Source organism: Trachypithecus francoisi, unplaced genomic scaffold (genome assembly GCF_009764315.1).
Source record: "Trachypithecus francoisi isolate TF-2019V2 unplaced genomic scaffold, Tfra_2.0 Lachesis_group3, whole genome shotgun sequence".
In the NCBI taxonomy this organism is placed as follows: domain Eukaryota; kingdom Metazoa; phylum Chordata; class Mammalia; order Primates; family Cercopithecidae; genus Trachypithecus; species Trachypithecus francoisi.
The window spans coordinates 3328678-3340722 of record NW_022681468.1 but is presented as its reverse complement, the minus strand read 5'-3'; the positions used below and the strand labels follow the sequence as shown (position 1 = coordinate 3340722).

Genomic DNA, 12045 nt, shown 5'->3' with positions numbered 1-12045 from the left:
TTGAAGAGAGTGAGGGCCCTGCTCTGGATTAGGCTTTGGCTTAAGGGACTGTTGTGTTTGGTTTATCTATCCAGACTCCAACTCCCTCCATATCAGTAGAAGGGTGTTTCACTTTCTCATTATCCATGTGTTCACCGGAGTAGCACTTTTAAATTTCCTTCAAGAACTATTCCTTTGTGTTCACAACTTGGCTGTCTGTCGCAAGAGACCTAGCTTTTGGCCTCTATTGGCTTAAGGAGGCCTGAAGAGTTGGAGAGAGATGGGGGAGTGGCTGTTCCCAGGAGCAGTCAGAACACACATCTATCCTTTAAGTTCACTGTCTCAGAAGGACACGGTTTGTGATGCCCCAAAACAATGACGATGGCAACATCACAAATCACCGTAACAGATATAATTCTAACGAAAAAGCTGGAAATACTGTAAGAATTAGCAAAATGTGACAAGAGAGACATGAAGCGAGCACACGTTGTTGGGGAAAAAAAATGAGAGATTTGCTCACAAACCTTGAATTTGTTTAAAAAATTAAAACAATATCTGCAAAACGCAATTAAGTGAAATGCAATAAAATGAGTTTTGCCTGTATTTCTAAAATGACTTAAACACTGAAACTGTGAAGAGTCCTTTGGACCCACAGAGCCAGTAGTGGTGGTGAGGGAAGCAACTGCTGTCGATGCTGTAAGGTGTAACAGGGGCCCTTTAGTTACTTAAGAAAATGACCTTGGCCGGGTGTGGTGGCTCAAGCCTATAATCCTAGCACTTTGGGAGGCTGAGACAGGAGGATCCCTTGAGTGCAGGAGTATGAGACCAGCCTGGGCAACATGGCAAAACCCTGTCTCTACCAATAATACAAAAATTAGCCAAGCATAGTGGCCAGTGCCTGTAGTCCCGCTACATAAGAGGCTGAGGTGGAAGGATCACTTAAGACTGAGAGGTAGAGGCTGCAGTCAGCCATGATCATGCCACAGTGCTCCAGCCTCAGTGACAGAGTGAGATCCTGGCTTGAAAGAAAGAAACAGAGAGAGAAAGCAAGAGGAAGGAAAGGAGGGAGGGAGGGAGGGAAGGAAAGAAGGAAGGAAGGAAGGAAGGAAGGAAGGAAGGAAGGAAGGAGGGAGGGAGGGAGGGAGGGAGGAAGAAAGAGGGAGAGAGAAAGAGAAAAAAGAAAGAAAGAAGAGGAAAGGAAGAAAGAAAGGAAAGAGAAAGAAAGAGGAAGGGAGGGAGGGAGGAAGAAAGGACAGAGGGAGGGAGGAGGGAAGGAAGGAAGGAAGAAAGAAAGAGAGAAAGAAGAAAGAAAGAAAGAAAGAGAGAAAGAAAGAGAAAGAAAGAAAAAAGAAAGAAAGAAAGAAAGAAAGAAAAAGAAAAGGAAGAAAGAAAGGGAAGAGAAAGAAAGAGGAAGGGAGGGAGGGAAGGAAGGAAGGAAGGAAAAGAAAGAAAGAGAGAAAGAAAGAAAGAAAGAGAAAGAAAGAAAGAAAGAAAGAAAGAAAGAAAGAAAGAAAGAAAGAAAGAAAGAAAAGGAAGAAAGAAAATAAATGACCCAGATACTTTGTTGAGATGCTGGGCAAAGCGAAGGTGGCTGCCAAGGCCGAGTGGGTGCTGTGAGTGCTGCTGTTTGCTCTGCTCCTGTGAATGTCAGACCTCTCCATAATACTTTTCTTCAGAAATGAGAGCAGAAGAATGCTCCAGCAATGCAGGTACCACTCTGCACAATTGGGAGTGCAAATGACATGCCCTAGTCAGGCCCTGGCATGAAGCGTGTCCACCTCCACACTGGGAATAGCAGAAGCCCCAGTGGCCAGTCTTTCCTGGCTGCCCCAGAGCCTGAGACCCAGTCCTAGCCCAGCAGGCGGTCCAGAGGGAGAGGAGCTCAGGCCCCCAGGGAGGCTCCAAGGCAGGTCTTATCAACACCACTCAGTCAACCGGCCTTGGGGAGGTCAGTCTGAGGGCAGATGGAATCCCAGCTCCTGTCCACCAAGGCACAGCCCTGATCTTAGGACGACTGCTGGTGGGGGGCTGTTCCCTTCCCAGCACAGCAGCTGACAAACAGGGATCCCAGGAAAAACTGCCAGAATCTTTGAAGTTAAAGCTCCATCAGTGCCATGTTTTGGGGTACCTCCCTCCCCAGGCAATGACAGCAGAAAAGTTTGTGAGAAACCAAGGCTGGCAGGTGCCCAAGAAGGCCAAGAGTGGATGCCATGGGAAGGCTGAGCAAACCATGGAAGCCACTGCCTTCTCTGCCAGGCCACCACAGCGGTCCTCAGGGCCAGGCTTGATGACAGGCCCCTACCTGCCCTTACCCAGCTCCAGCTAGGGGGCTGGGCAGTCAGGCAACCCATCCAGGCCGATCTCCTTCACAACTCTGCCCAGAGTCTCTCTAAGATGTGCAGCTGCTTTCTAAGCTGAAACGTCTCCTGGTCCAGTGGGGCCCACTAGCACAACCAGCTCGTCCTGGTTTTAGCAGCGAAAGCCCTGTGTGCCCATCCTGGGGCCTGCTTGCCCATCATTTAAATAACCAAAGGAGGCCAGGTGTGGTGGCTCACGCCTGTAATCCCAGCACTTTGGGAGGCCGAGGCAGGTGGGTCACTTGAGGACAGGAGTTTGAGACCAGCCTGGGCAACATGGTGAAACCCCATCTCTACTAAAAATACAAAAATTAGCCGGGTGTGGTGCTGTGCACCTGTAATCCCAGCTGTTTGGGAGGCTGAGGGACCAGAATCTCGTAAACCCAGGAGACAAAGGTTGCAGTGAGCCGAGATCGCACCACTGCATTCCAACCTGGGCGACAGAGTGAGACCCTGTCTCAAATAAATAAATAAATAAATAAATAACCAAGGGAGGCTGACCCAAGCAATTCTTCCCAACGTCCTTCCCGCCTTTCCTGATCACTTTTGAAAACTGCTGGAAAATTCTCTACCTTAAGAAAGATGGGAAAATCTGTCTACACACTCCTCCTGCCCCATACATACCCACATACGGATGGAGCCTCTCTGAAGGCTTCTCAAGCTTTTGACTGTGACCCCACTATAAGAAATATGTTAACGGCCGCTGCCGGGCGTACGTGTTGGTGCTAGAGGCAGATGCAGGGCCTCGCTGGGGGCCTCTCGGGACCAATTTTGAAGAGGTACTTGGCCACGACTTCTCTTCACCTCCAACCTTTCCTTCCCAGGGCTGAGACTCTGGACTGAGAGTGGTTGTCACAATGGATGGGATCAGTAATTTCAAGACACCATGCAAATTATCAGAAAAAAGAAATCTGTATTATGTTCAACTCCAACTATAAATATCCCGGCCTCTCCATTTATGCAGAAGCTTGGCTTTGGTACTGGGGTAAATGTTTACCTTATGAAAAGATCTCCAAGAGGTTTGTCTCATTCTCCTTGGGCTGTAAAAAAGATTAATCCTATATGTAATGATCATTATCGAAGTGTGAAGTGTGTATCAAAAGAGACTAATGGATGAAGCTAAGATTTTGAAAAGCCTTCATCATCCAAACTGTTGGTTATCGTGCTTTTACTGAAGCCAGTGATGGCAATCTGTGTCTTGCTATGGAATATGGAGGTGAAAAGTCTTTAAATGACTTAATAGAATAACGATATAAAGCCAGCCGAGATCCTTTTCCAGCAGCCATAATTTTAAAAGTTGCTTTGAATATGGCAAGAGGGTTAAAGTATCTGCACCAAGAAAAGAAACTGCTTCATGGAGACATAAAGTCTTCAAATGTTGTAATTAAAGGAGATTTTGAAACAATTAAAATCTGTGATGTAGGAGTCTGTCTACCACTGGATGAAAATATGACTGTGACTGACCCTGAGGCTTGTTACATTGGCACAGAGCCATGGAAATCCAAAGAAGCTCTGGAGGAGAATGGTGTTATTACTGACAAGGCAGACATATTTGCCTTTGGCCTTACTCTGTGGGAAATGATGACTTTATCGATTCCACACGTTAATCTTTCAAATGATGATGATGATGATGAAGATAAAACTTTTGATGAAAGTGATTTTGATGATGAAGCATACTATGCAGCCTTGGGAACTAGGCCACCTATTAGTATGGAAGAACTCAATGAATCATACCAGGAAGTAATTGAACTCTTTTCTGTATGCACTAATGAAGACCCTAAAGATCGTCCTTCTGCTGCACACATTGTTGAAGCTCTGGAGACGGATGTCTAGTGATCACCTCAGCTGAAGTGTGGCTTGTGTAAATAACTTATTCCAAAACATTTATATAGTTACTAACAGTAGTTATTAGACTCTAAAATTGGCATATTTGAGGACCATAGTTTCTTGTTAACATGTGGATAACTATTTCCAATATGAAATATGCTTATGTTGGCTATAAGCACTTGGAATTGTACTGGGTATTCTGTAAAGTATTAGAAACTAGCTACATAAGTACTTTGATACTGCTCATGGTAACTTAAAACACTAGCAGTAAAACGCTGTAAACTGTGTCTAACATTAATTTAACAACCATTACTTTTATTAATGATCTTGCTTATTCTCTATTTTAATGGATCTACTGAAATTAGCACTTTGTACAGTACAAAATAAAGTCTACATTTGTTTAAAACACTAAAAAAAAAAAAGAAATATGTTTACATTATTGCCCAGTGTGTGCACACACAAGTACAGGCACACACAGGCACACAAACGCACACACTCAGGAGTCATAATACTAAGTACTTAGAGACAATGACAACAGAGAGAGGTTGGAGTCAAATAACTAACCCTTCTCACCAGGGACCCAGGCATAGATGTGGCAGCCCCTTACCGCAGCCTCTGCCGGGGACAGCTTTTCTGGGAGGAAGGCCTCAGGGCAGAATGCAGCCTCCGCCTTCCCAAGGCTCAGCTTGGGGGTCAGTGGGAAAAGTCGGAAAGCAGGGCTGCAGGGTCAGCCTCTATTCCCCAATCAGGAAGAAACACCGGCAGGGAGAAGTCTCTGCCAGAGACAGGAGGCCCTGGCTGTTTTGTGGGCTCTGCCAGGAGCGTTGGGTTTCCAGCCTTGGTTCCCAGGAGTGGTTTCTCCTCCCAGGGCCCCTCTGACCTCATCTACACAATAACCTGCAAGACCATGGCACCGCTAAGCGCTGTCTTCAGATTCGGAGAGTTTACAAAGATCGTTCTCTCCCTCACTTATTCTACAAAGTTTTATTATGGTACCCAGAAACATCAGACACTGAGTCAGGCCCTGGAGCTTAAAAACAAAAAGAAGTCACAGTCCCAGTGCCCACAGAGTCTCAGAGCCCAGCCCAGAGACACAGGCTCCCCTACCCAACACCCTGCATGCGGGTCCATGTGTGCGCCTGTATGTTGGGGACCAGGGTGTGGGCAGTGCACAGAGCTGCATATGGTAGCCAGGTGACCTGTACAGGTAAGGCAGCTCCTGCCCTTGCCACCTCGTCCTCGAGAGAAGCCTTTCCGTGAGCCACACTGTGCTGTTGCCTTTTCCCCGCCTGGTCCACGGAGGTTGTAATGCTCAGATTAACACACTCTGAGAACGGACGTGACAGTGCAGCACAAAGCAGAGGTGACACGCGTGAGCTCACGGCCGGGTCCCCTCCAGTGTCCACCCTCCAAGAAGTCCCCGGCTGTCTGGGCTGCCAGTTTCATTCAGCAAATACTGTTCTATAAACAACTGACCCAGATTCTCAGCGTGAATCAGGACGTTTCCCAGGCAGTCGAGGATGTACAGGGTTGAATTTCAATGTTGCTTAAAAGCATTAAAGCTTGAAGGCACACTCAGGCCACTCTTCCATGGGGACAATGGTGCTGGCACCATCCGAAAGCCACAGCCCCCAGGCAGCCAGGACCCCTCCTGGCGCCTCGCTCTCTCATGCTCAGGGCTGACTCAAGGAGCCTCTGCAGAAAGAGGTGTTTTAAACTTTAATTAACGTACATTCTTTCCTAGGCCTCGTGACCTGACTTTCCATCCTCTCTCCATTGGGACCTGCAGCAGCAATAGAATCACCTTCCATTTTAACCCCAATGCCCGTCAAACGTGGCCTGGCCGCCAGAGCAAAAGACGGGAGAATCAGGAAGTAGGGAGGAAGCGGGGACAGATGCATGGGCCACAGTGCCCTTGACCCTCCATGCATCCTCGCAGAGGTGAGGCGAGGGACAGGCCCAGCTGTTCACGCTGGCGGAGTGTGGAGGCTGTGAGAATGCACCTCCCTCGCCCCCCACAGCCCCAGGAACTGTCATCGGCCCGGTCCCAGGTGCTGGGCTCTGAAATCCATGTTCTCCCAGCTGCTCCCAGCCAGTGGTCTGGCACGGCAAAGGTACTGAGGCAGGCTCGTTCCCAGGGGACAGGAGATTTGCCGACGGTCCTTTCCTCAGGGCCGGACCTGCAGCACTGACCCATAGCCCACCCCAGCTGCCTCTTGGAGGGCCCAGATTAACACAGAGACCAGCCACCAACACCACAGTTCATGCCGCCGCCATTCCTCACCCAGCGGTGTCACAGGCCTCCCAGCCGGCACCCCCTGATGCTCTGGCCCCCAGGTTCCATCCTCCATGCAGCAACCAGACCAACGCCTCAAAAACATGGATATGAGGCCAGGTGGGGTGTAATCCCAGCACTTTGGGAGGCCAAGGTGGGAGGATAGCTTGAGCCCAGGAGTTTAGGATCAACCTGGGCAACCATAGTGAGAACTTGTTGCAACAAAAATAAAGTTTTTTTTTTTAAAAAGTAAGTTAAATTAAATTATTAAAAAGATTTGTGACTGAAAGGCTCATAGAGCACCAAAAAGAAGACCCACGCCCACAGACTAAGAGGAAAAGAAAATCTAAACAGCCAAGACCAAATGGAGAAATCTATGTCTGAAACAATACAGAAGTAACAGACCAGAAGTTTTAGCACAAGAGGAGTCAGGGCATACTGGGGGACCAAAGGATGTGGGCAGCTGGTACTGGAGCAGGACGAGCCGCAGACAAAACTCCTCAGACACCGGATTAAAGAAGGAAGAGGTTTTTTATTCGGCCGGGAGCGTCGGCAGACTCGCGTCTTAAGAGCCGAGCTCCCTGAAGAAATACGTGGCCTTTTTAAAGGCTTACAACTTTAAGGGATCCATGTGAAAGGGTCATGATAAATCAAGCAAGCGTGGAAAACGTGACGGGGGGCTACATGCATCAGCTAACAGAACAAAAAGTTTCACAGTGCTTTCTCATACAATGCCTGGAATTTACAGATAACACTAGTAGTTTTGGTCAGGGGTTAATATTATCATTATTATTTGAACCACCAGGGCCAGGTGGTGGCGCCAAGGTCGTCTAGCTATTTATCTTACTTCTGTTTCTTTCCAACTTTTTGCTTTCTCCCCCTTCTCCTGTCTTATAAACTAGGGAAAAGGGAAGACGGGGAAAAGCCGGGAAGGACAGCAGGAGAAGTGGTGGTCTCATTCTATAGTATGTCTGTGTCTGCTCAGGAGAGCGTACAGATGTTAATTCAGAAAACAGACAGCATTAAAAAGAAGTACAGGGGCCGGGCGCGGTGGCTCAAGCCTGTAATCCCAGCACTTTGGGAGGCCGAGACGGGCGGATCACGAGGTCAGGAGATCGAGACCATCCTGGCGAACACAGTGAAACCCCGTCTCTACTAAAAATACAAAAAACTAGCCGGGCGAGGTGGCGGGCGCCTGTAGTCCCAGCTTCTCGGGAGGCTGAGGCAGGAGAATGGCGTAAACCCGGGAGGCGGAGCTTGCAGTGAGCTGAGATCCGGCCACTGCACTCCAGCCTGGGCGACAGAGCGAGACTCCGTCTCAACAAAAAAAAAAAAAAAAAAAAAAAAAAAAAAAAAGAAGTACAGGGCCAGGCATGGTGGCTCACACCTGTAATCCCAGCACTTTGGGAGGTCGAGGCAGGTGGATCACGAGGTCAGGAGATTGAGACCATCCTGGCCAGCATGGTGAAATCCCATCTCTACTAAAAATACAAAAATTAGCTGGGCATGGTGCCACGTGCCTGTAATCCCAGCTACTAGGGAGGCTGAGCCAGGGGAATCGCTTGAACCCGGGAGTTGGAGGTTGCAGTGAGCTAAGATCATGCCACAGCACTCCAGCCTGGGCAACAGAGTGAGACTCTGTCTCAAAAAAAGAAAAGAAAAGAGGCCAGGTGAGGTGGCTCACACCTGTAATCCCAGCACTTTGGGAGGCTGAGGCAGGCAGATCACGAGGTCAGGAGATTGAGACCATCCTGGCTAACATGGTGAAACCCCATCTCTACTAAAAGTACAAAAAAAAAATTAGCTGGGCGTGGTGGTGGGTGCCTGTAGTTCCAGCTACTCAGGAGGCTGAGGCGGGAGAATGGCATAAGTAAACCCGGGAGGCAGAGCTTACAGTGAGCTGAGACCGCACCACTGCACTCCAGCAGCAGCAGCAGCAGCAGCAGAAGAAGAAGAAGAAGAAGAAGAAGAGGGGGAGGAGGAGGAGGAGGAGGAGGAGGAGGAAGAGAAAGAGGAAAGAAGGAAGAAGGAAGAAGAAGAAGAGGAAGAAGAGGAGGAGGAGGAAGAGGAAGAGGAAGAAGAAGAGGAGGAAGAGGAGGAGGAAGAGGAAGAAGAAGAGGAGGAGGAAGAGGAGGAGGCAGAGAAAAGGAAAGAAATACAGAAAAAGTGGTACCAACTGATATAACACATTAAAATGGTAGAAACTCATCCAAATAGATCAACAATTGCAATAAAAGAAAGTGGACTAAACCTATCAGTCAAATGACAGACACAGATGCCGTGGATTTTTAAAAACATCATGACACACACGGTTTCCCAAAGACACACATAAAGCCTAAGGACGTACAGAAGTGGAAACAAAAGTCTGAAATGATGAAGCGGCGAATGCTTGCCAACGGAAGATATGATCAGTTGAAAGAGACTCTGAGACAAAGCTGTATTAGGGATAGAGATGGCTACTAAGTAAGAGAAAAGGTTCGATTCACCCAGATGACAAAGCGATTTTAAACCTAAGTGCCCCAGACAGAGTGGCCTCGAAAACCACGATGTGCACAGAGAAACAGGCAGAGCACCGATCTTATCGGGCGGTTTCAGCATATCCCTCAATACACTGATCGTTCAAATATCAGTGGAAAAGCAGCAAGGGCTGAGATCGGAAACTCAATCAACAATGTGCATATAACGTTTTGCAGCCCAGGAAGAACAAATGTTCACGGAGGTCATGTTCGGAAATCTGTCATGGACTACCCCAGCCACAAGAAAGGGCCTCCGCGCACTTCAAAGATCAGGTCTCACCCAGACCATGAGCCTGGACCAAGCCCACTAAGACAAGATCTTCCCAACAAAAGGGAGAGATTTTTTTAAAAAGATCTCTCGTGTTTGTTTTGGATAGCATCCACCACCACTAAGTCATTCACGGGTTAAAGAAAAATACCAACGTGAAAATACCTATATCTAGTTGGAATTCTGGAAGGAAATTGGCAATGGCTGTTTTCTAGAATTGAAAAAAGAAAGATACTGGCAGCCAGTTTCAGAGCCCAGCTCTCAAGCGCTCTTGGGAAACAAGGCAGAAACAAGACTTGGTACCAAACATGTGAGGCCAGGAAACAGACTAGCAAGTGGAACCCACAAGTGTGCCCTGTGCATCCTGAGAGAGAGGGCCCCCGGGTGGTGAGTGGGGTGGCGGGGCAGCCAGGGGTCAGACGTTTGTTTACACACAGACACACACGACAACACGCACACAAGGAACCGCTCCTCCTGCTCCGTTCTCTGGCGTGCATGGCCTTGATATCTGTTTTTCAAGTTGACTGGAGATTGTTGGCCACATTTGTCAAGAAAAGATAAGCAGTCCTCACCATGGGCTTACCCGTGGTGCACAGAACTCCCAGCCCAGAGACCCAGCCACTTCTGAGAACAGAATCACCAGCCACTTTAGAAGGTCCAGGCTAGGCTTGGTGCAGTGGTTCACGCCTGTAATCCCAACACTTTGGGAGACAGAGGATCACTTGAACCCAGGAGTTCAAGACCAGCCTAGGCAACATGGTGAAAGCCCCTCTCTACAAAAAAAAAAATACAAAAATACAAAAATTAGCCAGGCATGATGGCCTGCACCTGTGGTCCCAGCTACTCGGAAGAGTGAGGTGGGAGGATCATTTGAGCCCAGGAGGTCGAGGCTGCAGTGAGCTGAGATCAAACTGAACCACTGTACTCCAGCCCAGGCAACAGGAAAATACCATGCCTCAAAAAAAAAAAAAAAAGAAAGAAAGAAAAGAAAAGAGAAAGAAAAAGAAAAGAAAAAAGAAAAGAAGGCCCAGTCTAGGTGCAACTTAAGCCCACCAGCATCCTTTGAACCATAGCGGTTCAAATTAAAACAAGCCATTGGCCCAATTCTAATTTTCTTATGGGCAAAATGGAAAAATGTCTGGCCTGAGAAGGAAACGCCGTATGTTACTCCTAGGGTGGGCTGATTAAGGCAGTCTCCCCATCCGGGGCCAGAGCAGGATCCGTCAGGACTCAGCTTGGTGTGAAATGAGGCCTTTCCTGGAAATGCCGTTCATAGAACGCAACGAAGCAGTCATGACATAACAGCTTGGCATTTCGCTGCATACAAATGCAGACCTTTCAACAAGATGTGGGGGTGGCCACCTGCTCTTTGGAAACACGGGGCTGGCAGAGCCCGTCCCTGCCCCTCATCCCTGGCCCGGCACAATATTGTCTTTGTGTCGTGGACAGAGACCAATACTTCTCCTACGTCCCCTCCTACTGGGTGTTAATCCCAGCCCAGCCAGTGCAGGGGAGGCAGGTGTCGCCAAAGAATCACAGTGGCTCCCCTCTCTGCCCTCCTGAGGCTCTGGGCAGTCCCACACTGCCAGGTCATCTGCCCAGGAGCCTTCCCAGACCCCGGCCCCCTCTCCTTCATCTGCATCCAGTCATGTGCCTTCTGACATCTCTTTGGGTTTCAGGCCAATATTAAATACACTAATCATGGTGTGGAAAGAGTTTCTGGGTCAATAACCAAAGGCACACAGATACAAGGATTTGAGACAGGCACTGCACTGTGTCCATCTGTCCTCTACCTCTCCACCCCTACATCCTATAAGAGCTCCAGAGTAGCCCCTGGGTACTTCGGGGGTCCCCTCACGGACCACAGGGTCCTAGGGGGCAGGACAGTGGCCAGTTTACCTGGGATTCCCCACCAGGGCCTGGTCTGAGGCTGATGGCGCTCAGAGACTGTTCGGGATGAGCAAGCTGGTCCCTCCCTGTACCTCTACATCTGCTCAGCTCCCCTGCCTCCAGCTTGACTGAGGCCTCCTTCCTTGGGCTGGCAGACTGCTGGCCTCCCCCATTCCCTCTACAGGCCTGGCAAGGAGCAGCCTGCCCAGAGCACTGGCCCCAGGGTCACCACTCAGAGCCTTGGGGTGCTCACTTCCACCATGGTTTTTGCTGTTTGTTTGGTTGGTTGGTTGGTTTTGTTTTTGAGATAGAGTCTCACTCTGTCGCCCAGGCTGGGGTGCAATGGCACGATCTTGGCTCACTGCAACCTCCGCCTCCAGGGTTCAAGCGATTCTCCTGCCTCAGCCTCCTGAGTAGCTGGGATTACAGGCACCCGCCTCCATGCCCAGATAATTTTTGTATTTTTAGTAGAGACAGGGTTTTGCCTTGTTGGCCAGGATGGTCTCAAACTCCTGACCTCAGGTGATCTGTCTGCCTCAGCCTCCCAGAGTTTTGGGATGACAAGCGTGAGCCACCATGCCTGGCCCCACCATGGTTTAAACTCTTCCTCTTCCTGTGCAGTGAGGCCCGATCACGCCCCAATATCTGTACGTCGGAGTTGGACATCCCACCTTCACGCCCACCCTCAGAGCTGCAGCCCCCGTCCCGCCTCTGGCATGCCTCCCACTCCAGGAGCCCTCACAAGTGCTGTTCCCTCTGCCTGGAAAGGCTTCCCTGTTCTCCCATCCAAGTACTAACCAGGCCGGACCCTGCCGAGCTTCCGAGATCAGAGGCGATGGGGTGCACTCAGGGTGGTATGGCCATAGACAACCCTCCCCTATTCTGTTCATCTGGCCGCTTCCTGCTCAGCATTTGGGGTTTCATTTAACTGGC

At 49.2% G+C, this 12045-nt stretch overlaps 1 pseudogene across 1 annotated transcript; it reads left to right on the top strand.

Moving 5' to 3' along the window:
- The first annotated feature begins 3193 nt into the window (after positions 1-3193).
- LOC117070628 lies at positions 3194-4573 on the top strand (annotated as a pseudogene). Its single transcript, XR_004431985.1, has one exon. The product of XR_004431985.1 is annotated as a lymphokine-activated killer T-cell-originated protein kinase-like (transcript).
- Positions 4574-12045: the final 7472 nt, after the last annotated feature.